At 38.2% G+C, this 27,521-nt stretch overlaps 2 long non-coding RNA genes and 1 pseudogene across 3 annotated transcripts; all 3 read right to left on the bottom strand.

Moving 5' to 3' along the window:
- Nucleotides 1-2,101: 2,101 nt before the first annotated feature.
- On the bottom strand, nucleotides 2,102-7,701 carry LOC306999295. The gene is made up of 3 exons (XR_013797816.1): nucleotides 5,703-7,701; nucleotides 5,167-5,294; nucleotides 2,102-2,750 (listed from the first exon to the last, which is right to left on the bottom strand). It is a non-coding gene; the product is annotated as an uncharacterized lncRNA (long non-coding RNA).
- A 5,524-nt stretch (nucleotides 7,702-13,225) lies between these two features.
- LOC306998345 lies at nucleotides 13,226-14,123 on the bottom strand (annotated as a pseudogene). The gene has a single exon. The product of its transcript is annotated as an uncharacterized misc_RNA (transcript).
- Nucleotides 14,124-20,082: 5,959 nt separating this feature from the next.
- Nucleotides 20,083-22,700, bottom strand: LOC306999280. Its single transcript, XR_013797810.1, has 3 exons — nucleotides 22,547-22,700; nucleotides 22,230-22,362; nucleotides 20,083-20,602 (listed from the first exon to the last, which is right to left on the bottom strand). It is a non-coding gene; the product is annotated as an uncharacterized lncRNA (long non-coding RNA).
- Nucleotides 22,701-27,521: the final 4,821 nt, after the last annotated feature.

Below are 27,521 nucleotides of genomic sequence, written 5' to 3'. Positions count from 1 at the left end.
TCATTTCCTTTGAGAAAACATGTGAAACAATGTAAATAGAGATGCTTTAGAAATTATTTTAAATGTAAACCCAGTGATTCTGCAGTAATGCTGATGTTGTAACCTTTTTCTTTGAAAACTTGCTCAAGCTTTTTGTAGAATGCTATTTTATTTCTATAGTACAGATGCAGATATGTTTGTGTGAGGTCAAGAGGCAGCAGTGTGGTCCTGTGTGTGAATTCTATGAAAACAGCAGTTTATAATTGTGAAAGATAAACTTTATACATATTGGATATTTTGAAACAGTGCATACCTTGTTGGGTTTCTTGACATTCTGACTGCATGGAAGGGGATTGAAGATTGTGTGTTTGTGAGGATTGTTGTGTGAGATTTATTTTCCTTGTTTCAACAGGGCACTTGACAAGGGATACTGGATGAGTAATCACAGGAGTGGGACACTGAGACAGAGATGCTGGACGTGGAGTGGGACACTGAGACAGAGATGCTGTACGTGGAGGGGGACACTGAGACAGAGTAGTAACAGGAGGGGGACGTGGAGTGGGACACTGAGACAGAGATGCTGGACGTGGAGGGGGACACTGAGACAGAGATCTCCTTCTCACCGTGTCAACTACGAAGTTTCATGACATTCTGATGTTGTCTTCCATTATAAGAGTGCCCCAAAACTCAAATATTAGCTGTTTTGTCTACAGACAAATTTCGCCTCAGATGGAGAGGACATCATCTCACAGTGTCACTTACAAAAGTACTAGACATTCTGTTATTGAATTTCACATTTACATTTTTTTATTTAATTGTTATTTACAAATTATTTAAAACTCTTAACACTTTTTTTTATAGTGAACACTTCTTTAAATGGACAGAATGTAATTAGCAATATTATTTTACCCCCCAAAAAAATTACAATAGCATAATTTAAATAAAAGATAAATAACATAAATTTTGTAATTCTGTTAACTCGACAGATTTAACAGCACAAAATGCAGTCCCAATTATTAACTCGGGCCCATTTCAGCTTCTTCTGAGTCATGCCCAGGCACTTTTCGTGGTACCACCTCTTGCAGCGGTCACACTGGATCTAAAATAAGTTCGAAATATCACTTAACTGCTACATACACAGATCCACGTTTTAAATTGCTACTCCTTTTCACTTTCCAATTCTCCTTTTACAAGTGAGTTCACTCACCCACTTTGCCACACGTTGCCTACTTCCACTTGGCTCTTTCTGTGCGCACATGGAACAGTGATTGGTCTCATCAAACACTAAAGTATTAGAAATAAATAAATATGCAACACAAATTTAATGTTCAATGTCAATGTGCTTTTTAAAGGAACCACCTTACAATATCAACATTACATATAGCGAAGACTGCATTTATTTTTATATATAACCACCAGTGAGATATTTAGGTAATTACTAAATGCTGCTTTTAAACCAGGTTTTAAAATACTGTACTGTATTACCTAGAGTGAAAATAATAATGTGTTCAACTTGTGTCAAGACATTATTTTTACTATTATAAACTGTCCGTTTACACCCCTTTCATTTTTGTGAACCTATTTATGTCACAGTATATCTATGGTGTTGCTGTTTATGTCTCATTTCATGTATTCACGCATGTATTACGTCTCATTGCTTGCAATATTTCCATGCCTTCAGGCCTCTGCATAGACATCTGGAATATTTGTTTGTTATTTGCCAGGCTTGTTTACTTGCATTACTGGCATGTATTACCCATGATCAATTTTCCTTTTGCCTGCTCTGAGAATGTCATCTTTATTTGTAATTTCAGTTGATCCCCTCTGTGTTTATGATTGCATGTGGTGCATAAGAAGCCATTGCCAACACACTATAAACACCCTCCCCTGTGGCATCAGTATCTGTGCTGCTGTGTTTTTTTTTTTGTCTTGTTAAAATTCTACATAATGCTGTTAAATAATGACACTCTATGGTGAAAAAGTATTTTTAGCAATAAAATATTTAATACATAAAATATTTTAACGATAAACGATTGTCTTTCAAATTCCCTCTGCACGCAATAGGATAGCGCTAAAACCAAGGTGACGTAGTCAAGAGTGGCAATGATCCGGCTTTACATATAAAACAGCATATAAAACATTTCATTCCAATTTGTTTAGAAATATAAAATAAACAAATAACATCAATAAATTACATTAGCTTCACTTTTAACATTTACATTACATAAGGTTATTTCTATATAAAGTGCACGAGTGCTTTATATATTACTTTGACACTCTCAAAAAAGCTATGAGTTTAAATTAAGGGGTAAGGTTAACAAAGTGGCACAAGAACACAGTGGCACAAGTAAAATACTTTAGATATACCGTATTTTCCGGACTATAAGTCACACTTTTTTTCATAGGTTTGCTGGTCCTGTGACTTATAGTCAGGTGCGACTAATATATGTTTTTTTCCTCTTCATGACGCATTTTATGACTGATGCGACTTATACAACGGAGCGACTTATAGTCCGGAAAATACGGTATGCATTAGTCTGACAATTTTCCTTTTTATATAAACTCATAACATTTTATAACATTTTAGAGAGGGTTAGTAAATTTGGTTCCAGTACTGTTTAACATGACAAATATCCACGGAGCAGTCTTACTGAAGGGGATTCTGTTCCTGGGAGTTTGTAGACAACAGTCTGCAAAAATTCCGAAAGGACAAAGGGGAAGGGTTTAGTGAGCCCTGCCTCTTTCAAAAATTCAACTATGTTGGTCCCAACCTGTTAAAAACAGAAAAATGTTAAAAACAACACAATGCACAATGCAGCATTATACAAAATTAGGGGTGGGACACAATATCGATATATTGTTGTTCTTTTCCGTGCGATACGAGAATCGATACACTGGCGCCAAATATCGTTATTCTAATTGATAAAATAAGGCACTCTAAATTAGTGGTCGACCGATATTGGGTTTTTTTTATGGCCGATGCCGATATCTTAGAGAGCTGGGTGGTCGATGGCCGATATAAAGCCGATATTTTATATATCTTGCTTCTTGAATCTGCAATCAGTATTTTTCACAAATAAAGTAATTATTAAAAAATATATAAATATGTGGAAAAAATTAAGTAGGCTAAACACTGTAACAGGGCACTCAGTAATTTGGTAATTTCGTGCGAACTGGTAATCATATTTTTTTCAAATAAAGACAAGGTAATGCTAATTTTACATACAGCACACAGTGAAACCGATATGAATATGACAGTGGGCAACTGGATATAGCACAGCATATTTTAAAATGAAGGATTTAAGGTTTATCGATCGGATTCTCCTGTGAAGCTGATCTTCTGTTCGCACTCACTCACTTCGCACGGACCGACCGACACTCGCAGTAACAAGTTTATGCAAGCTATAAATGCACACTTCACAAGATATCACAGCTGGATTCGATTAAATCTGCAAGGTTTGTGAAATTAAATGTTATTAGATATTCAGAGATTTGTTTACATGATGTAGATGCGCATTTGCTGAATGTTGACGGTAAATGATTAAGTATTTTCTAGCCTAATTGTTTGCCTTTTCTGTTACAAATAATAAAGCAAACTAGGGATGTCAACGATTAATCGACGATCGATTAATTGTCGATAATACATTTAATCGATACAATTTATTGATCAGATTAAGCAGGTTCATGCGCTGCTCAACCGCGAAACAAAGCGAGCGCATTTTGTTTAGGACCATTTTAAACCTTCACTATGACTATAAGTTTGCGTGTTCATTCGTAGCCTTTTGTTTTGTGCAAATGTAAGTTGTAATATTGCGTTTATTTAGTGTATGCCGATCTATATCTGATTTATCTTATATTGGATGCATCCCTTGAATTAACGCTGTAGTGCGCTTGATCAGCTTCAGAGCGCAGCTCAAGCGGCACTGCACGACTAATATTAACTATTGGGAGGACTGTCATATTACATAACATTATAAAGAGAACAATATTGTAATAAAACATTGTACATTATTTGAGTTTAGTTGCCGTGTCGCGTTGCTCCAGGAAGAGCGCGTCCACAACATGAGTCATTCTGAATGAATTTTACGTAACTTAGTTCAAGTTCACTTGTGCATTTGCATTTGCATTTTGCAGAAATAATTTGTAATATTATGTTTATTTTGAATATATCTGATTAATCTCATATAGGATGCGTTTCTTTGAGTTAAATAATGCGCTAGCAAACTTAAGTGTTCCAGTTCATTCAGCGCGCGCAGCTCAAGCAGAAATGCACGACTAATAATAACGATGTATAATTTGGGACTGACATATTACATAACATGAGAACACTATTGTATGAAATCGTTTTGAATGCATTGGGTTTAGTTGTCATCTTCAGTGCGGTGTTCAGGAAGAGCACGTCCACAGTCACACATTCTGCACGCATCTGAGGCGGCGCTGGTGACACGTTGTATTTAGGGGTGCAACAACTAATCGATAAAACCGATAATAATCGATTATGAAAATCGTTGTCAACGAATGTCATTATCGATTAGTTGGTCTGCTCACGTGACGTGGAGATATTTGAGTATATAAAAAAAAATGTTTGTTGAGCACGGAGCGGCGCCTCGCCGGACTGGACAAAAGCGAAGCGAACTCTGCGAGCGAGCCACACACTGCGCGGGAGAGACCGAGTGTGTCTGTGCGCAGAGAGACCAAGTGCGTCCGAGAGCGCACGATAAAGTGTGTCTGCGCGCGAGTGTGTTTTCAACCCCATGGTCGAGCAAAAAAATTGAATAAAAATAAAAAATACAAAAAAGCAATTATATTAGAAATCTTTATATTTACTAACTTTCTATTAAAGCAGTCCATGTAATGACAAACGTTTGTGGTCCCCCAGTGGCATTATGTAATTAATTTAGAACATAACGTTACATAACATTAGGGCTGTTTAATATGTAGAAATTATTGAAATATCACAAATGTACATATCGCAATGGCTTGCAATAACTGGGTCGTATCGCATATTGATTATTGCATTTTTAATGAGTTATCGCATATCGTTTTTTCTTCAACAGTTATTTTTTGATTCTTAGCCATGACAAATACAGAATGCAATACTTTGAAATAACTGTTGATATGTTTAGCCATTTTAAGTCGCTCTTAGTATGGTCTGCATAGTGATGTGTGCAATGCTACATTACTTACATTCTTGAATTCAATGAAAGACTTGATATTTTCTTCCAAGCTTGGTTTGAACATTTTCATCCCGTTTTTGTAGACAGGGGTGGGCAGTATCACAGGTAGCAGCCTGAGTGCAATGTCACTTTGGGCTTCTGTGCAGATACAAATTTGTATCAATTAATTATTTTATTGTCATTATTCTAAGGCAGAGGTCTTCAACCCTGCTCCTGGGGACCTGCTTCTGCACTGTGTATTTGCACAACCTGACTGTGTATTTTCAAATGATCCTGAAAAGCTTAATTAGCTGGTTCAGGTGTGTTTTGGTTGGAGCTGAACTCCACGGGACGGTGGGTCCCCAGGAGCAGGGTTGAAGACCTCTGCCTTAGAATAATGACAATAAAATAATTAATTCTAAGGAACAACACTCAAAATAACTTGATGAACTATGTACATTATGCATTCTCCTTAGGTGAGAAAACTAAAAACGAACATGGGCCCCAACAGTTTTTTTGCACTTAAAGTAGATATATCCTATCTTAAATGTGGATTTCTTTACTCACAACAAGCAGCTCTCTCAGGTGCTTTTTAAATTTCAGACGTAGACCTATCTTTGGTATCATTGCTTGAAGTGATTTTTCATCAAGCAGCAGGAGGGTTTCTTCATCAATTTTTTCATCTGTAAAGAGAAAAAGAGACAAGAGAAGAATGTAAGAACACTGACCTATTCAGAGCTCTATGGGTTTTAATGGACATAAAGAAGTGCATTTAAATTTTACTTAAATAAAGTTTATCTTTAAAGATTGGTATCAAGACATCCAAGTTCCATTATTTCAGCTTCTCCTGTACAAAATGATCCATTATTATAAGCTGTTATTCTGCAACCTGTCAGTGGAAAAATGGACAAATTGGCTGTGAGTTTTAAGTAGTCAACATGTTTCTTAAAACATTTAAATGAGACAACATGGACTGTATATCAAACAGATGAGAATATGAGAAATTCTAATACACTTAACTTTTGAGCACATACTTTTTTTTAATCAATGACTGACAAAAAGACAACTTTGCACTAGGGATACACCAATAAGAATTTTTTTTTTTGGCCGATACAGATATTTTCCATTTGCTCACTTATTTTAACTTTTGTCATTAAAATGTTTTAAATTATCAAAAGTCAAAAACACATGGCATTAAAGGGAGAGTTCATCCAAAAATGTAAATGATGTAATTAATTACTCACCCTCATGTCGTTCCAAACCCGTAAGACCTCTGTTCATCTTCAGAACACAAATTAAGTTATTTTTGATAAAATCCGAGAGCTTTCTGACCCAGACAGCAACGCAACTACTATTTTAACAATGTCCTTACAACCTTTCTGGGCCTTGAACATGGTAGCTGCGTTGCATGAGAGTGAATAATTAATGACAGAACAGAATTTTAATTTTTGGGTGAACTAACCCTTTGAGATATACTGGCTAGTTTATTGCTGCATAATCAAATCTGTTTCACTGAATCCATTTTTCCAGGAACTATTATTATTAATATATAAAATGTATTTTGTACAGATGTAATTTTGTCTGGGCAAATATTTAATTATTTTACAAAGAGAAAAACGTTGGATTATGCAACAGACATATTCAGTGCCTTCTCGAAATTAATTAATAAACTATCACTTTGTTATATCTGCGTTGATATGACTAACGTTATGGTTTTAAATTTCTAGGCAAGTGCACCTTCTAACATTACAGATATGTCACACATGGACTCACTTATATGCTTTGTATAAAGCCATGTCTCAACATCTTAAGATATTAAATGTGTGTGTGTGTGTGGTAGCTTGTTTAAAGCCTGTTAGTCACGCGGTTAATAAGTAAAACTGCATATTATTCTGTCTGAAGAACATTGTAGCCGTCTCTCTATTTATAGATATGAATATATTACACACGTTAGCTGTAGGTAACTTAACTTAATCAGCTAAAGTAACGTTAGAGATAATGTTATGTATAACAGGTCTAAATGATCAGACTAACGTTATTAACACTTATTCAAGACTCACTCTAGGGTTTCATGACTGGACAAAAACACGGTTTGGCTGATGGACTCATGATGTATACTCTAATTTGGTTAATTTTAAACAAAAAAGGCAATAGTTTACAAACGCCTGACGCGAGTGTCGTATCATAAAGCAAACGATGCTCGCGTATCGACTAACGTTATCGACCTTAAAAAAAACAATATAAAGACACGTAACGTTAGCAAACTAAATGACTCACATAAGTCCCATATTTCAGGGGAAATGTTGGCCAAAAGAGACATTTGAATTATTCAAAAGGCAGGAAAAAGCTGTATAACAGAGTATAACGTTATGCCTAACAAACCAAAGAACAAAGCTATGGGGTTACTTTTCACGACGGTTGTGTCGTGTGAATCGCCATATTTTGCATACTTTTGCATTTTCTGGGGTACAGTAATAGTTTTCTAGATTAAATACTCTAAAACATACCTTTTTCTCCGAATAACAGCTGTCCTCGCTGAAAAGCGATACACTGAGGTGGTTCAAAATGTCCGCGAAGGTAGAGTTGTTGGTCTGAAGCCTTGTTTGAGGCGTCAATGGGGTGTTCAAGTTCACTGTTTCAACTGTCAGTATACTTGACCCAACCGGTAACCCAACGATTGGGTTACACACAAAAACTACCCAACACTCAGAAAATAACCCAATAAAATGACCCAACAGTCTCAACCCAGCGGTTGGGTTGAAAAAATAACCCAGCATTTTTTAGTGTGTATACACGATGTGATCGGCCTGACACAATTTAGATTTTTCCAGCTCGAAAGTCAATGGAGAGTTGCTAGACTACCCTGGCTGCAAAATAAAGTTTGCTGCCGCTAGGGTGCGTCTAAATTTCTAGGCTAGGCCACAGGCCGTATTCTAGCCGTTTCTCAATGTCAAGGAAGGATCCTCGGAAGCCGGAATTTCGAGGATGCTACGTCATCGACATCCGTCGAAGGACTGTTCCAATGTCGAGGACCCTCAGAATTTCAACCAAGGGCGGAGTCCTTCGTTCGGAAAATATCCCATATACAGGAAAGGATGCATATGTGTAGACTTCGCGCTCTCAAATTGCTATCTTGTTTAAAAAAAAATACAAAATGTCGGACGTTAGCGGAGTCGGAGCAATAACCGGGCAATATGCTTTTAAATGTAAGTATATTTACGTTACCATACATTTGTTATAACCGTCATATAAGTAAAGTTTAACGTTTAAATGGCAGTACAAATTACTACCGTATTGATATTACAAATTATACAAATTACGTTATGGCTAAGCTGTCATTTTAATAATTGTTAGCTTGTTTGCCGTCACCGGCAGTGCCCAGGGGCACCAACCATTCACAACCACTAGGGGGGCACCACTACACTATCATCACATGCTTTAAAAATATTTTTCGTAAATTGTTATATTATTAACTTGGAATTCTTGAAAGACCATACATAATTATGAACACTAATTTAATAATAATAATAATTATAAATTATAAATAAATAAAGATTACATGACCACTATCTATCACTCCCCCCCCCCTCCCTCACCAATCTGTCAGAGTTGAGTTGGTCCACAAAAAGTACGCGCAAATGTGTCATTTTTTTAACGGCTACAGAAAATGAGTCTAAATCCAAAATGGACAGACGTCAATTTCGCAAAAAGAAAATTAAAGAAAGACAAGGACGCTAGACGTTTAGCTACAATTCAGAATGTTCCAGGGATCGAAACATTTTTTGTGAGAACATCACGGGAATTGCGACTGACGAAGCCGGAGCTAACTGTGGAGACGCCGGTACCGCCGGCGCTTGCGGGGGAGATGCTGCAGCCCTTACGGCTAATGTTAGCCTAGGCGTCAGCGATGACCGCCAGGTGAAAGAGGAGGATGGGGGTCCTGACGAAACCGGAGCTAACTGTGGAGACGCCGGTACCGCCGCCGCTTGCGGGGGAGATGCTGCAGCAGCAGCCCTTACGGTTAATGTTAGCCTAGGCGTCGGCGATGGGGAGACAGGAGCGAGGAAGACTCGGGAGAGGAAGAGCACATTAATGAAGGTAAATATGGTGCAAAATGTGAGAGCTTGTACTGTTAGATAGAATACGATGTGAGAACTTGCAGAATAAAACATCTGAACAACTTACCGAAATGTACGTAAACGTATAACTTATTCCTAATACATAATATCGAACAATCAGTGTGTTTCAACTGTGGAAAGAGGTCCATAAAACGCATAAAAAGCTGGAGAACAATTCACATAACATTTTACCTCAGGAAAGCCATTTAATGACCATAATATAGGCTATAGCACGTTAGTTGGCTAGAAAAAAAAGCTATAGTATTTTGCTAAATATGTGTAACGTTAGGCTGCTAGCAGTATATTACATATTTATTATATTGTTACTTATATCATTAAATAAAGTTGTTATTCTAATAAAAAATGATATGAGTTATTTTTAACCTTAAATAATACTGCCAGCTGATAGGGCTCTCTGTATGTTTACAGCATTAGATAAGATTATTTTTTTTCTTGAGAAAAATTAATGCCTATCTTGTGTACCTAATATTTATCCAAATGAGTCAATATTAAATCAAATCACAATAATTGAATTGAAATCGTGAAATTTGTGTCAAGCAATAAAAAAAAGAGTAGCTTACCAGAAATTGTACCATGTAAACATTGTACCATGTTGTCACTAAACCTAATAAAATTCAGCTTAGTTACTAACATATTTTGAAATCACAATATCCCTGCAATATTTTTTGTTCTGAAAGTTCTCACATTGTATTCTACAAGCTCTCACATTTTGCACCGTATTTACCTTTATAGACATTGTAGATATGGTCGAAAGCACTTCCAGCCAGGTACATGAGAGTGCACTCGAAGGAGATGGTGACGAGGAAGATCTGGGGGAAGATGAGTACGTTAGGGATGTCGTCAATGAAGACACCTCCAGGCCAGATGTGCCGCCGAAGCCTGTGAATCATTTTACCCTCTCAACTGATCCTGCACTATGGGGAGATCTAACCGAGCTAGTGATAGAACTGGCTATTTCTAAAGGTTCCGCCACCTATCACAATCGGGCAGCTAAATACCCAGCCTCTGCACGGGACACTGGTATGAAAAAGCGATTTCTTACAAATGATCTTTTGCAATGCCACCTCCCAAACAAACAGGTGGTGTCTGGAGATTGGTTGATTTACTCGCCTTCAACAGGCATGGTTTATTGCTTCGCATGCAAATTGCTGTCCTTGCAGCAAAATGCTTTAACATCTTGATATTCTGACTGGAAACATCCTGAGTGAGTTTAGGCTCATGAAGAGTGCAAGCCATTGTGAAAGTATGTTAGCCCTTTTAAGGAGATCAAGGAATGTGGGCACAGTGGATGCCTTACTCAGACAACAAAGAGATGATGAGGAAAAGTATTGGAGAGAGGTTTTGCAGCGTGTTGTGGCTGTAATCAAATTCTTGAGTGTGAGAGGTTTAGCGTTCAGAGGGGAGGACAGACTTCTGGGCTCATCGAGGAATGGTTGGAACTCATTGCAGAGTTTGATCCATTCTTAAAAGAGCACCTGGAGATATACGGTCAAAAGGGAAGAGGCACCACATCTTACCTGTCATCTACTGTGTGTGATGAGCTCATTTGTTTAATGGGTGAGAAAGTAAAGAGGAGGATCGCATCCGAACTACAGCATGCCAAATATTTTTCAATCATCACGGATTCAACGCCCGACATGTCACATACTGACCAGCTGACATTTATCTTTAGATGTGTCAGTGATGAAGGTGAAGTAGTTGAGCGATTTGTTGGTTTCGAGTCTATTTATAGCCACACGGGAGAAAGCCTCGCTGATTGTGTCATGAAAATGATAAATGATCTTGAGTTAGACCTGTCAAATTGCAGAGGCCAAAGTTACGACAACGCCAGTAACATGTCCGGTAAATACAATGGCCTTCAGGCTCATCTTAAAAAAAGAAATCCCCTGATTCATTATGTGCCCTGTGCTGGTGTAATCAGTAATGGTAATGCTTAGTAATGGTGCCTTCACGTGCTATGGTAATTATGGTAAATACCAAAAGCCGACGTGGAAAATGCACATGAACACCCCCTCATGTGGTATTTTCCACTGGGCAACTCGTAGAATATTTTGATGCACGAGTTGCCGAGATGAGATAACCTTTGACCTTTTCAACATGGCGGAGAGCGACGCAAGCGTTGTGAATGGTAAGCATTGTACACAACTAAACGTTTTTTGCTACTGTTAGCGGATTGTTTTTGTAGCCTATACAATGTTGTGTCATTAACAATTGTAATATAATGCGTTAACACTCAGTGTCAGTTTTAAAAATAAAGTTATGTTTGGTGTTACCTACCCAGAGCAGATGCTAGCAAGCAGTCGATAGGAACTATCTATCTATCTATCTGTCTGTCTGTCTGTCTGAATTATCTATATCTGTCTGTCTGTCTATCTGTCTGTCTGAATTATCTATCTATCTATCTGTCTATCTAAATGATCTGTCTGTCTATCTATCTATCTGTCTGTCTGAATTATCTATCTATCTATCTGTCTATCTAAATGATCTGTCTGTCTATCTATCTGTCTGTCTGTCTGTCTGTCTGTCTGAATTATCTATCTGTCTGTCTGTCTGAATTATCTGTCTGTCTGTCTGAATTATCTATCTATCTATCTGTCTGTCTGAATTATCTATCTATCTATCTATCTATCTATCTAAATTATCTATCTGTCTATCTATCTAGATGAGAACACTACAGCAGAGCTGCCCCAGAACCAGGGTTTCACCAGGGACCAGACCCTTTTTTTGATTGACCTGATGCGCCAACATCTAATGAAAGATGACAGTGAACTTCCTCGCAACCTCGCTGAACTAAACTCCAGGATCAAAATGTCCAGGGGGAAGAAGCGATCCTTCTGGCAGGAAATTGCGGCGAAGTTGCAAAGTCAGTTCAACCAGCATTTTGATGTAGACAAGGTGTCCAGAAAGTGGACCACCCTGGAAGATGCATACAAGAAGGCAGTAGACAACAATGCATCCACAGGGAAAGCTCCTACCAAGTTCCAGTTTTTCAAAGAAATGGGGGAACTTATTGGGGGGCATCATGACGTAGATTTCCCGGTAATCGGGACAGCAAAGGGGGTTACTGTTAGGCGGCCAGAGGCCTTCAAGCAACCCTTGATGTTCGGCAACTCTTCTACTGAGGAAGAATTGTCTTCTCCCTCCATTGCACATTCCTCAGATTCTGAGAGCGCAGGGCCTTCAACCTTATCACCTCCTCACACCAGTGCTTTGGCACGGAAGAGGAAGCGTCGTGAAGACATAACACAGGTGATGTCCCGGTGATGAAGCCACGCAGCGCCGACACGAAGAAATCATGGGGGAAATTAAAACCACTAATGCTTTATTCAAGCAGATGCTGCAGCAGTCCCATGAGCAACAATAGATACAAATTTTTTATTTTATTTTATTTGTTTACTGTTTATGTTTTAGGCCTGTTTTTAATGAAGCCTACACCTCTGTATATTTTATGTTATTTTAAATAATGGTGTTATTTTACAAGAGTTTATGTTTACAGAAAATGAGTTATGTTTACAAATGAGATTTTATTTCTTTTTTCAAAGGTTTATTTTTACAGAACAAATTACTTGTTTACAAAAGAGATTCATAACAAAGAATTTCAAAAAAATACAAAAATATAGTATATGTTCAAATAATATACTACGTTGAAATCAAACAGCATCAAAGTACAGCTAAGTTATTTTCAAGATAGTGTTCTGAATTGTTGTGGAAAAGAGTCGTTAAATTAAACGATTCTGAGGAATCACACCACTGTCTGATTTGTTTTCTTTTTACATCTGAACATAAAGTCTTTAACTTGTTAATCAGAATTTTTCACATGTTAGGCATTGCTTTAACTTGCTTGGATGATAGTAAAAGTGTCAGGGGATGAAATAGAATGCCTATGATAAAAATGAGTTTGGATAGGCTAGTAGCATATTCATATTCAAATACTGTAGCATACAGTAATGTTCATTCATTCTCATCCTCTTCACGAGGGCACCTGATTGGGTGCTCATCACATGTACTTTCAGACTCCCCAATACACATATTGTGAAGCGCACAAGCTGCTACAATGACTTTCACAATTACATCTACACGAGAGTTTTGTAGTTCACGGAGCCGTCTCCATTTACACTTTAAGCGGCCAAACGCCTGTTCCACTATTACCCTCCCACTGCATATCATTGCATTTCTGCGCAAGTCATCTTCACCCAAGGCTCCATTGTCATGTTTTGGAGTGACAATGAATGGGAAGCTGTTGCAGACATATGCACCATCCCTGAGTAGTTTGTAGCCTCCCAACTTCTGTTCATGGGTATTGAAGAATGGGGATAGCCTAAGCATGCGAGCATCATGTACTCTACCGGGAGGCCCAGCAAAAATATATGTGAACCTTCCTAGGTCGTCTACAATACCCTGCAGCAGCACAGAATTGTAGGCCTTCCTGTTTAAATAATCCCCCCCCCCTAACAGGTGGCCGCTGGATTCTGAAATGGCATCCATCAATTGCACCAACTATCCCATCAATTCCGCACGACCTTCTGAACAGAGCTGCTTGGATGGTCTTTTGACAGTCATTTGGCCAGACAATGTAGTGTTCTGCAATGGCACATGTACGGTCAAGCATTTCAATGATGACGTTATGCGCTGCTCCTTGACTGACATCAAATTTATCAGAGATCTCACGAAATGAGTTCTGATTCGCGAGATACCAAAGCAGCATCACCACCTTTTTCTCTACAGGAATTCTTGCAGGACCTCCTGGTGAGTGGTCATCAGTCATCCCATGTTGCCTTAATTGATTGCAGAATAGGTGGAACTGCTCTCTGGTGAGCCTCAGATGACTCTTAAATGTGCTGTCCTGCATGTTTAGAAGAGTCTTCCAGGCAGTTCCGGTTTTTAAGACCACCGGATTGTCTTGCTCCAAGCAGTGTAGTATGACAAGACTTTAGAAAACAAAAACCCGGGGTCAGTTATTCATTTTATGTATGCGTGTATGTATGGTAGGCCTTCACTGTTTTTGAGCTGGTAGGAAAGATTAGGCTAGTAGCTATGCTTCACATAAGGGTAGACCTAGCATTTGCAGCTAAAACAGAAATATTAGCTCTATTAACTCCCTTGTCCTTAAAAAAATATATCTACTATTCATGATCTAGAAAATATACAGCATTAGCATATTATTTACCGTTTGAGTTTTGACAAATCATCTTCTTGCTGTAGCAGATGACTTGAGCAATCTAAAATCGTTTTAGGCAAATAACAGGTCTGGATCTGTGAGTCCATCTTTTTCCTACATTACGACAACAAAAGCACTTGAACACAACACACTGGTAAATACCAGTTCACAAGTGGAAAATATCATAAAAGCACTTGAACACAACACACTGGTAAATACCAGTTCACAAGTGGAAAATATCATCTTTTCCACAGCACGTGAAGGCAGCATAAGTCCACACACCGCTGGGATAAAATCTTCCACAACAAAGATGTGACCAGGACTCTAAAACCCTTATCCAATACCAGGTGGACATGCAGAGCGGACTCGACCAAGGCATTGAAGGAAAACTACAAGGCCATCAGAGAGGCTTTGGGCAGATTTTCCATCGATCTGGAGGAGAAGGGGGACGCCAGACGTTAGGCCAGATCACTCTGTGCTCAGCTTGATAAATTGGAGACTGCGATTATGACAAATGTTTGGGATAGCATACTAACCAGGTTCAAGGCCATTACTGAGACTTTGCAAAAGCATGACATAACTTTAGACAATGCAGAAAGTCTTTTGGAGTCACTGCGTTCTTATGTGGCATCGCAGAGGGATCAGTTTGAGAAGTACGAAAATGCCGCTCGAGATATTGAGGGAGTTACTCACCTATTTGAGCAGGAGACCAAAAGAGTAAAACAACGAAAATATTTTCCAGATGAATCAGGAGAAAGTGATGCTCTTCTAGGCCTGCATGGCAGCCGACGATTCAAAGTGGAAACCTACAATGTCATCTTGGACAAGTTGCTATTTTGTCTTGCCAAACGCATTGGCGCATACACAGAATTGAACAAACTATTTAGTGTTTTGTTTAACACCGACACAGACTGTGATAGTGCGCATAAATGCGCTGCTGCACTCTCCTCCAAATATTCGGATGATCTGGACAAAGACTTTGGAAAAGAGCTCATCCAATTTAAGACTTTCGTTCAGGAAGAAAAAACACGATCTCCTCAAATAATGCTACAGCTTCTACACAGACATGGCCTCCAAACCACGTTTCCAAGCGTCTTAAGTTGTACACAGTACTGTAACGTTAATATTATAGGCCTGCCATTCACAGCGTTATTCATAGCTTTCTCGTCTTTTTTAACAGGGACCAAGGAACAAACGGAGGCGTTTATATGTCTCCGTCTAGAAAAAATGCAGTTGTTTACCGGGGGGAGAGACACCGCGGCGAACGGATATCGGTGAGAAGCAAATTATTTAATGTTCAGAAGTGATAGCTGTGTAATCTTCTTTTTATTTTATTTTATTTGGGGTCAGTGATAATTACATTTTTTGGAGGAAATAAATAAATAAAAAACTGACAGACCAACAAAAGCTTTCAACATTTATAATAATAATAAATGTTTCTTGAGCATCAAATCGTCATATTATACTGATTTGTGAAGGATCGTGTGACACTGAAGACTGGAGTAATGATGCTGAAAATTCAGCTTTGATCACAGGAATAAATTACACTTTAATATATATTCACATAGAAAACAGCTGATTTACACTGAAACAATATTTAATACTATTGAATTGTGTTGTATTTATATCATGGTTAGCAGAAGATAATTCTTTTTAAAAGCATTTAAAATCGTACTGACCCCAAACTTTTGAACGGTTGTGAACATCCTTACAACTTTCTGATCTTCACTGTTTAGGAATGTAAGTGTCCTGCCACAGGTCAAGGGACAGAGGATGGCAAGGCAACAGCAGCAAATTGGACCTGGTTTGCCCTCATGGACGAGGCATTAGGGCAGTCTGCAGCAGTCTCGCCCCCTTGCCTTATTGGCTCGATCCAAGAGGAAAAACCAGGGCCAAGCACTGCACAAGAGGTAGATGAAGGGAGAGACGAGGAGGAGGAGGAGGAGGAGGAGGAGGAGGAGGAGGAGGAGGAGGAGAGAGTGAGAGACAGCAGCAAAGAGAGAGCAGGGCACAGAGGAGAGAAAAGGAGAAGGAAGCGAGAGGATCCAATCCTACAGCTCCTAAAAGAGGATATTAAATACCAGAGGGAGGCAGATGAGAGGAGGGAAGCAGAGGCCAGAGAGAGGTCAAACCTATTTTTTTTTGCTGTTGGAGAGGTTGGCGGAAAATAAATAAAAATAAAGTCAATTAAATTGAACTGCTTTTGTCTTTGCCCCTTAATTATTTAATATAAACTGTATATCCATTTTTTAAAAACCTTGTTCTTTAGACTGCAATAGAAAGAAAAACTTGGTAACAAATAACTAGCATGTGAACCTAAAACAATGTATTGACAATATCCTCACCCTTATTTACAACGTTTTGTGATTAGGTATTCCAAGCTCTACAAAAAGCATTAATTTCACCTTTGTTACATTTTTTTTATTTAAACATTTCTATATTGACAACTATATACATGAAGCAGCAAATTCATTTAACAACATTCTCATATCTACAACTATATAAAACAACTTAAACATTTACAACTATATACAACAACTTAAACAAGTTTTGTTATGGGCAAAAATACTCATGGTCCAGAGGTGCCTCGTGGAGTGCAGACACCTCGTTGGTCAGCGCAGCCCGCCAAGCAGCTCCACTCCGGCTCTCCCCACCATCAAGCTCCAGAGGTGGCTGGTTGTCCTCCTCCTCCACAACCTCTTCCAGCACATCCCCGACACCAACACAAATGATGTGCTAAATAACACATGCCGTCACCACCTGTGCACAAGGCAGAGCAAAAGGATACTGTTATGTTGAGAATACTATGCTTTAATTAAGAAGTTCACAACAGAAATATTGCAATGATTTATTACCTTAGGGACAAACAGTGTATGTACTTCAAGTGCTTCTAAAAAGATGCTCCTGAAGCGGGTTTTCATAATTCCAAATGCACGCTCAATGATTGTGCGACCTCTGGAATGATGGTAGTTAAACCTTTGCTCTGCCACGCCTCTCACTGGCCTCTTATATGGTGCGATAAGGCCCAGGGGTTCCTGTAGACTTGGGTAGCCACCATCAGCTAGGTCCTCCTATTGTCCTCCTAGTGTAGATGGGGCTGTTCTTAAGGATGCGTGCATCATGCACACTTCCTGGGTAACCCACAAAGATGTCAATAAAGCGTGTCTGAACCCTGATGGTCACAGACTGCCTGGAGCACCATTGAAGGGAAGAGCTTTCTGTTATTATAATCGTGACCATCAGGGCCCCCGGGACATTTGGCAGCCGTCTACTGCCCCTGCCAAATACTTGGTGATTAGCCAAACGAGCGAAACCATCCCCAACCACTTGGAGCTCCTCCTGTGTGCGGGGGACGTGAACAAATTGGGGAGCACAGCCACCACCTCATCCACCATCCTGTGGACAACCCTGTTCACTGTTGGAAGTGGCATGCTAAAGACCCTGGAGACAACTCTGTAGGCTGAACCGGTGGCCAGCCAGAACAGGAACACGAGTGTCTCCAGGGTCGGGCCCCATCCGTGCTGCCTGTCGGTCTTCAGGGCCACCATCAGCTGCTGCATTAGCCTCTCCGCCCAGCCTGAAGTCTGGCCGAGTGTCCTCCCCCCCCATAGTACCGCTGCAGTACTGGCACTGTGGCATTGATGGGACAGTAGCGCCGAGCCTGTACAACATGAAGAAGAGAGGAAGGTTTAATTATAAAACTAATTTCAGTTTTGCCATTTATTTAATGTTTGTTAAACTATTAAACATATCGGCTCAACTGATTTGCAGGGGGGGATTTAAAGCCGTTCCCTTTTTACTGGTTATTCACCTTGTAATTCTTACTTCATATAGCCTTTTTTTGTTGATCACATATTTTACCATTGCATGTGTTTTAACAGATAGAATGTTGCTAAGGACGCAGTTCTGTTCACTCAGGCAATACAATCATTTTTAAATCAATATTTTGTCTCAAATTATTGATTTATTTTTATTGATTTATTTTGTTAGGTAGGCAGCCATGTAATAAGCGGAATAATGTATAGCGAGCCGGTTTTTACAGCGAATACAACCCTTTTATGTTTATTCAAGACCCCTCCGCTTCGCGTTAGAGTTTGCGGGGTTGTATTCGCTATTATTTATTTATAAATTAATGACCATCCCACGTCTTTGACGCCAGAGGTGGCGACAAATTAGCATTCTCCTCCTGCGATCCTGACGCCGATCCTGTCTCCCAATTTCCATCTCCACAAAAATGCTGTACAACAAACAAGCCAGTAGCATTTCCATTTTTGCAATTTTTTGCCGCGCTGAAACTTACCTTTTCACTGACGGACGCAATGACGTGCACTTGCTAGAATGTTCCATTTATGTGTTCTCTCGAAACCTAAAGAAGATCCTCGCCTAGCCTCTGAAGGAAATTACTTGGAAGGACGCGTCCTGCCAAGGAAGTATCCTTGACATTGAGAAACACCTTCTGTCTGTCTTAGCTGATACTACTCTAGCAACCCTACATTTTGTGGAAGCTTTAATGTAATAATATACAACCTGGCTCTGAGTGTTGACCGTCAGAAAACATTTTAACTAGTGTGAATTCTTTCTTTGAATTATTGAGTTATTGTTATAACCATCTATTTCCCTCTGAAGCTGCATTAACAGATAGTTGTATTCAAATTACAAATTCACTGAAGTTTAATTTAATAAAATATTTTTTCTACTACTGTTTTTACATTACACTAGACTTCTGCATTGTGCATTTGACTTCTGACTAGAGTCTAAACTGTTAAGCAGCATTTTATTTTTGATGTTCCAAAATGTAAAACTGGAACAGCTGGAAATGCCCTCACTATTGCCCTTGCCATCTAAACAAATAATGATATTTACAAACATTGTGTGGACTGTGTCAGACTCCAGCATAGGTCAGCATTCCCAGCTACAATATTCCAATTATTTTGTATTGTGTCATGTTGTGTAAATTGTTGAAACAAACATACTTTACATTTACAAAGAAACTTAATTTATGAAAGAAAACGGAGAGATAGATATTACAAAACATCACATACCAAGGTGACAATGACCCCACAGCTACTGGCATCCTGCTGGACTGGATGTGTCAGAACTCCTCCTTTCCATTTTCCACCCACTCAATTTTTCCATGGCACGTTTTCCTCATCTGTAGGTACCCACTGTATGTGATGTATTACAGGAATATGTATTAATTAGGAAAATATTTTAAAAAGCTTTGCTTTCAAATGATAAGTAAGTTCTAAACGTATAACTCTTCTTCTAATCGTGAAAGTCTTTGAACACCCAAATAAGTTTATACTAAACCAAATTACAAGGTATGGCTTGTAAATAAATCCATTAATTTAATGTAATTCAAAGTCTTTACAACATCTGTAATGTCTCCATAAATTGTGATGTAATTAATTTAATTTGCGATTCGGGAAATATATATGATATAGTGAATTTCCTTAATTTTTTACCAGGCTATTGGGTTAATATTTGGTGTAACCCTTTTAGTGAATGTAAATCAGTGAATATGTATCTCCACCAACGACCACTCCTTGGTTTAGGAATTTAATGAGTTATAAAATGAATACCTGATTTTTTTGGCAGCATGAATGGAATCAGCTTTCTCTGTGTTATTTTTTGAAGGGTCCATCAAGTACACTGTGTGGTTGACAGCATTTATGTACTGAAAATGATAAGGGGAAAATGCAACCAATACATCTTTTAATAATAAACCAGACACTGTAAATAATGACATATACATATGATTCTGCAAGTTTCCAGTGGACGTCGCAGATGTTCACAAATTAAAAGAATTGCCTGGTAATTGTCGAAGTTGACCTAATGAAAAAGGTAAATAATAATTACCTTTGCACTGTAAACCATAATTACCGGTAGTAAATTTAGCTTTTCAAAGCAATATGGAAAGCTGGCATAATCACTATACATTCGTTATGTAGTGTTGCAATAGATCATTTATAATTTTTCATACATAAGGTCCCTGCACAAACACACAAAATTGCACATCCACACTGTAGTCCATGCAACCACTGTGATCACCTTTGACAAGCTGTGAGCTTTCCCCATGCAGAATCACCCATGCTGTGTAGTGATTGAGAATGTATGGAGTTCCCCATCTCCAGCTAATTGACAGCAAGATGAAACAGGCCTTCAATTATCTAAATAAGAAATGTAGGAGAAATGTTTTTATTTCTTTGAAGTTGTATCATAAAGTAAAAATACAATGTTAAGAAGACATTAAACTTACTGTTCCAATCATAAGGACATACAATTTAATTTAATTTGTACTTTTGGTTTGTTACATTTATCCATTTCAATATTTCAACCAAGAAACACATAACAAACACAAGGTAACTAACCATATGTCTATAATTATACTCAGGGTGCGATTTGTAAAAAAAACAGAGGGGGGAATGTTTTGAAACATTTTTATTAATAAAAATAAATCATGAGAACATGAACTTCATCACTGCATGTGCTGGAATTGTAAAATCTTTTTTCTTATTAACTAATGAAGCAGCCTAACGCAATATTTTTACTCTAATAGCTTATCTTTCCCCACAAATATAAACTGTGATCATGTAATAACGTTAACTTTACATCGCGATGCTGAGCTACAGTGAAATGATAGAAAAGACATTATCTGTGATAGCAATTCGTCCAGTTCACGCGAATGAGGCTCGCGTCTACCGCACCGCGCTGCAGGACCTCTAGACGTGCGTAAACGCGTCTTTACATTGACTTAACATTGAAATAACTTGCGCCAGACGCTCAAGAGTGAGAGAGTAATCATTTTAAAATAAAATTTACTTCAAACCACGGATCCGTGATAAGTTTTGTGATCCGTCTCGCCGTGTAGTAGCACTATGATCACTTTGAGGGGGGGATAAATTGATCCCCGCCGGGGATACAAATAATAGCAGAGGCAGGGATACATTGACCAGAAAGGGGGAAATCCCACGCACCCCCCCCCCCAGCCCCCCCCCCCCCACCCCCACCCCCCACCGGCAAATCGCACCCTGATTATACTACACAATAATGGTCCATCACTAATAGGTATCTGTGCATGAATTAATGCAGGACAAATGAGTAAAACTACATAAACACTTCAGCCATCTACTACTATTAACTAATGTAAAAACAAGTTTACCTAATCAGTAATTACTAGTCAACTTAGAACTGATGTAGTTTCTTTATAGGTAATCAATAATTAATGAATTAGATCAACCTCATTATGAAATATTAAGTAACTATGACAAATTATTAGCAATTATTACCAACTACACTGTCTGAGACATAATACATTGTATTTTTTACTCTGAATGTGGTCGTTTTCTAATGACTCAGATGTTATGTAGTCAATATGCAGAAACAAGTAGTGATCTGGACCTTTATTTAAATGTGAAAAAAAAGGTTTTCAATTTAAAATAGTGGATCAGATCACTAGCAGTTCATACAGAGTTTATAGGTAAATAGCAATGCATTTTATGACCATGGTAAGAGTACAAAAAGACAACTGGTCACATCTCAGATACGTTAATGTGGTGATTATTTAGTAATTGTTTATCATTTGTCATCGTTCGTTGTTACAGTACTTCTTAACAAAGCTAATGTTATTTTATATTTATTGATTGATTACCTATTAAGGAACTATCTTTGTCCTAAATTTACTTCTTTACCAAATAGTGGTAGCTGAAGTGTTAATATAGAACTACAGATTTATAATTGTAAAACTTAATTACAGTTTGTATAACTCAATTTTGAAGAGAATGAAATGCACACTACCTCGCCATATAACCACCGGTGCGGTTGAAGTGTCCGGAGCTCACGGTGACGAACAGTAATCGTTTGCCCTGTTCTAGGTGGGGACCACAGAAACCACAACCTCTGTGTCTTTTCTTTTCCACCAGGAGGTGAGCTGCATGCCATACATTTAAATAAAAAAATGACACGTTGTTAAACATAAGTTGAATGTGTTTCAACTTGTTGTCTCTCTTTTTTTCTTTTTTTTTACAATTATATCCTTTCTTTTTAATGTTCATTCAAATAATAACCTTTAAAAGTTACTAGTAGGAACTTGTGATACTAGAAAGCCTTCTTACTTGATGCTGTGGGCTTATTGATGTCTTGGATGGTTTCTGAAGGTTGTTTGAGATATCCCCATGTACTACATCCTTTCCATCCAAAGTTTCTTCATGGTCCCCCAGCAGAGATGAACTAGACGGTGGTGAAGACTTTTGTTTCCCAATGGCACCGTCAGGTACTGAGGAGTCAACCTATCAACAGTGTATTTAAAAACAGATCACGTTACTAAGAATCCTCATGTAACAATGCTTCCGTTTGTCTCTTAAAGGAACACTTCACCTCTGGAAAGATGAATGTGTATTTAAAATGGGTCATTTATGTAGAAGAAATGTGGAATTATTTTTGAATTTGGAGCCTTCTAGACTGAGAAAAGCCAGAAAATGTATTTTTGGCTCATGGGGATGAAAGACAACAACTCCCAGAATGCACTTGCTTCGCTGCCCTAGGAGGCCACGCCTACCGGTAAGAGATCGCAGTAAACAACAAGGCTATGCTACTAGTGAGTCTCCGTGAGTCTGCCCAGTATTTTGATGTCGCCCAAAATGTCCAGGATTCGGCTTTTGCGTTCTACAGTCAGGGGCGCCGTATAGGGGGTAAAAGTTAGGACGATTCCAAGGGCCCCTGACTGACAGGGGGCCCAACAAATAGGTAAAAAGTAATTAAAAATGTATATTATATTATACACTATATAATTCATCATCATTGAGTATATTTCAAATAGTAATTCAATTAATGATGTCTTTGATTGTACTTATTTTGAAAATCAAAGTTAAATATCCCCATTGACCAAAAAGTAAACATCCACCCCCCTGTATCTGCATGAAATGGTTTGGTCCTGCCTTAGAGCACTCATCATCAGTAGCCGCGTTTCTATTGACTAAAACGTCATTTTCCTCTCGGGAAAAGTCATTTAAAAAATCATGCCAACGGACGTTGGTAGGTTTATATATCCCAGCCACCGCACTTGACATTATTATTATTAACGGAAGGAGACGTAGGCGTTTTATTCAAGCATCAATGGCAAGGAAAGACTCTTATACTGTGAGCGGCAGATGTGAGGAGTTTCTGGGTGTTTCTCCCTCAGTTCTGCTTCGAGGTCTTGATTGTGGCATTTCTTTGAGGTTTAGAATCCAGTATTCCTGTAATTCTTTAACAGATTGACACCCTTTCTTTAGTCTTTCCTCTCTCTCTTTTCTCTCTTTCGTTTTTTGAAAACCAGATTTTCTTTTACTATGCAACTTTGTGGTGTCTGTCATCCGCGTTTCAATTAAAAGTTACCCTTTAAATTGCGCAAATTGAAATTGCGAATCGAAAATCGGCTCAATGGAAACAGGTCAATTTCGCAATAACTCCCATTTATCTCAAAATTTTTTTTTACATTTGCATGAGGAGGTTTTTCAGGCAATTCGAAAAATAAATATTTCGCAAAACTGCAATGGAAACAGTTTTTGTGCATTTACAGTCACCTGACGTAGATGACGTGGTGTGTTTGGACAGAATAGACGAGTTGTTTATTAAATTCATAAAAGACAAAAGAATTACAGGAATACTGGTGTATTTCAATTTATTTTTAGAAGCTTACACACACACACACACACACACACACACACACACACACACACACACACACACACACACACTGTTTTGTAGCACTGTAATAACCCTGATGTGGAAATTCCGTTTTACACGTCAACTTTATTTTGTTGTTGGCATATATGTGCAGTTAAGTAAAAAAAAAAAAATCAGCTGTTTTCATTGTTTTGAGATGATGATGTTAATTTATTTTGATTAAAAAGTTCATATATATTTAGTTTTTTTAGTTTTTCTTTTTTTTTAAATCTCAATAAAAATACATTGAGACTGTAAAGGATTGCCTTAAGGACATTTTTATGGTGGCTTTTAAACTTGCATCAAATAGTGAATTGCATACTGTATGCAGACTTGCATTTACAAATCACCAGCAGTAGGCTAAATATTGTGCTAGTACTAGTATTGAACTACAAGAAGCAAAACAGTTGCAAGCATTTGATTAGTTATGTAAAGCATCTGATGGGACAGGTACGTCCTAGAGATCTGGTGACAACAGCTGCGCGGAGGGGGCCCAATTGAATTTTTGTCTACAGTCGCCATTCCTCATGTTTACTGTGACGAGCAGGAACGAGACTGACGGCCGCGGAGAACGATGCCAGCCCGGTGGCGTGATTACTGATGAGTGGCGCTGGCGCCTGTGAGACGCACCGGTCTCGTATCTCTCACGGAGGAGCGGGAATTTTCTTAGCAATGTTAAAACGCACATCAAACGATCACTTGTTTAGCGTTCATGTAAACACTACATTCAGATTCACCAATCGGAATGAATTCAGTTAGATTGAAACAAAAGGTGTGCATGTAAACTATGAATGCGACTGCAGAAAGCAAAAGCCGAATCCCGGACAATTTGGACCATCTCGACGGCCGGACATGTCCGGGAAAAAGAGGATGGTCACCGCTACTACTCAGCTTTCTCCACAGAATAAGAAACTGTTAGCTTAGCTTCCAAATAAAGAATGGCTGACACTATATGTACATTCTGTGAGTGAGATCCCTCTATGGGCGGGTTGAAAACATGCGGAACAGCGCCTTCTACTGGATAAATGATGAGCTAGTGTTTGTAGTCTTACCCTTATTCAAAGAAATTTGACTTCCTGCTTTTTATGACGCAAAATGACGATTTTTGCGTCATAAAAAGCAGGAAGTGGAACACTTAAATCCTTATTTCTCCCATCTCAGGGGAAAATAAGGGAATAAACCATGACCATTCGAAAATGTGACTGGGTTTCTAAAGATACAAAGTCTAATGCAAATGCGTGAAGTGTTCCTTTAATTTCCTATTTTAAATACATTTAAAACAAATTTAAAATAAATTATTTTACAATATTTCAATTGTTTGTAGAAGTTTTAGTTGTAATTTACATTAATAGTTTCTCTAAAAAAGATGTACCACACACAAAATGATATACCATATATAATATTAATATTAAGTAAAGATTGTGTAGTGAAATAACAGAAAATAAAGTGATGGAAAAGGGGTTTTACTGTTATATATCTGAGTAGTAAACTATTTCCGGATTGGCTGTAATTACCTTGGCTGCAGTAAAGCTAAAACTGTTATGTTTAGATTAGGATTATTACTATTAATTCTGTAGAAGGCATGACAGCTTTATATTTACAGTTTACCTTTTTGTTTGATGTCTTGAAATGAAACGGCTTCCGGAGTGGTGTTACATATCTCCCCCTCTTTTTCTGCTGCCGTTCTTTCCATTTGTCTTGGTCCACTCTGTATGTCTGCATAAAGTAAGGTATTGATGGAAGCAGTCTTTTATAATTTCAATTATTTGGAGAACAGTTTTAGATACCAATACATATAATGTGATGACATACAAAATGTAATTTTCTTTATATTTACTTTTACTTAAAACCTTAAAGTATTAAAACCTTTCTTCTGAAAACTCTTTCCGGGTCTTCATACTCCTTCAGAAGAGCAGTGTGACTAGTCTGATAGTGGGCCACAAAGTCATCAAGCCTAGTCAGGCGGCCAGAGGGAAATCGAATGTGTTTTAAATCCCACTGGCTCTTTTCCATTATGCCCTGTGTTTTGTTGTCCTCTTTTATGGTCAGTTATAAAAAACAACAATAATTTACCTGTTAAACACATTAGGCACTGAGTAAAAAGGTCATGTAATGTAAAATATATATTATAATTACTTATTTTTATTGCTTTCTGAGGGTATTGTATTTTCTAAAGCACTGCTCATATTGTGGTCCCCTCCCATGTCATCCAAGGTCACCTTTGAACAAAAGTACGTAAGTAAAGCCATGTGTTTAATCTTCCTGATTTTTATATCCAAGAGGGATATATTGATTAATGATGGCAAACCTAGCATTATCCCGGTCCACAATCCAGCATATGAAGGTATTTGTTGAGGTGCTCGATAAGGCCTCTGCAGAAGTAAACATTCAGCTCTCCATACCCGTCCAGTGGAGCATTGGAAATAACTTCCTTGCAACGTGTTGCAAATCTGTTGACTCCATTGATGTCCTAAATGTAATGTAACAATGTGTTATTATTACAGGTGTGTTTGAAAATGAAAAAATGACTGACAAAACTTGAACAAGTTTCAGCTTTGACCTTTTTTATAATGCCTGGGCAGGAATACACCTCAGTAATACACAAGTCCTGCCGGACATGTACTTGGTGCCATGTGTTGTTGATGTTGTGTAGCTTTGTCCACATTTTTTTGATAAGTAGTTAAAATTTTTGGTGAGCAATACAACATAGCACCAGTGTTGGGGAGTAGTTAACTACAAGTAGCGACGCTACTAACTTAACTACATTTTTCAGTAGCTTGGCAGTAGCTCAGTTGCTTTTTAAACAGTGTAGATTTTCCAGTAGCTAACTACTTTTTGCAGCAAGTAGCGGTGTAGCGTGAGCAAAAGCTACATTGCGTTTTGTCGAGCCTGCGCAAATCAGCGCGATGCAAGGATATCCTTCTTCTTGTTATATTACAAACTAATTTTTTGCCATTACCGCCACCTGTTGATTACACATCTTGCGGCTAACGGTTCACTGACGTACAGAAGTGGGTTGACACACCCATATTATCCATGATGGAGCAAGACGTGGCGGCAGATTTGGAGGATGGAGAAAAAACGTTAATTACCCATGGCCTTATTTGTCCAAGTTCATGTCTCTCAAAGAAACGACAAGTAAAGGTTACACTTTTGTATGCAATCTTTGCAAACCAAAGTTTAAAACGCTGTCTACGTCGAAGACCTCAAGCAAAAATTGAAGGACGCACATACAGGTGCGTAATGGCCATTTTAAATGTATTAATTATCCTGCTTTATTGCTCTCTATGTTACATCAAATTTCTATTTCTGATTTAATTAAAATTACTCGCCATGATCTGTCTGCCAGTTTGGTAATGAACATAAAAGACCACTAACGTTTGC

This window comes from Phoxinus phoxinus (genome assembly GCF_949152265.1).
Source record: "Phoxinus phoxinus genome assembly, chromosome: 5".
Taxonomy (NCBI): domain Eukaryota; kingdom Metazoa; phylum Chordata; class Actinopteri; order Cypriniformes; family Leuciscidae; genus Phoxinus; species Phoxinus phoxinus.
Note: the sequence above shows the minus strand (reverse complement) of the source record. Positions and strands in the feature narration are given on the sequence as shown.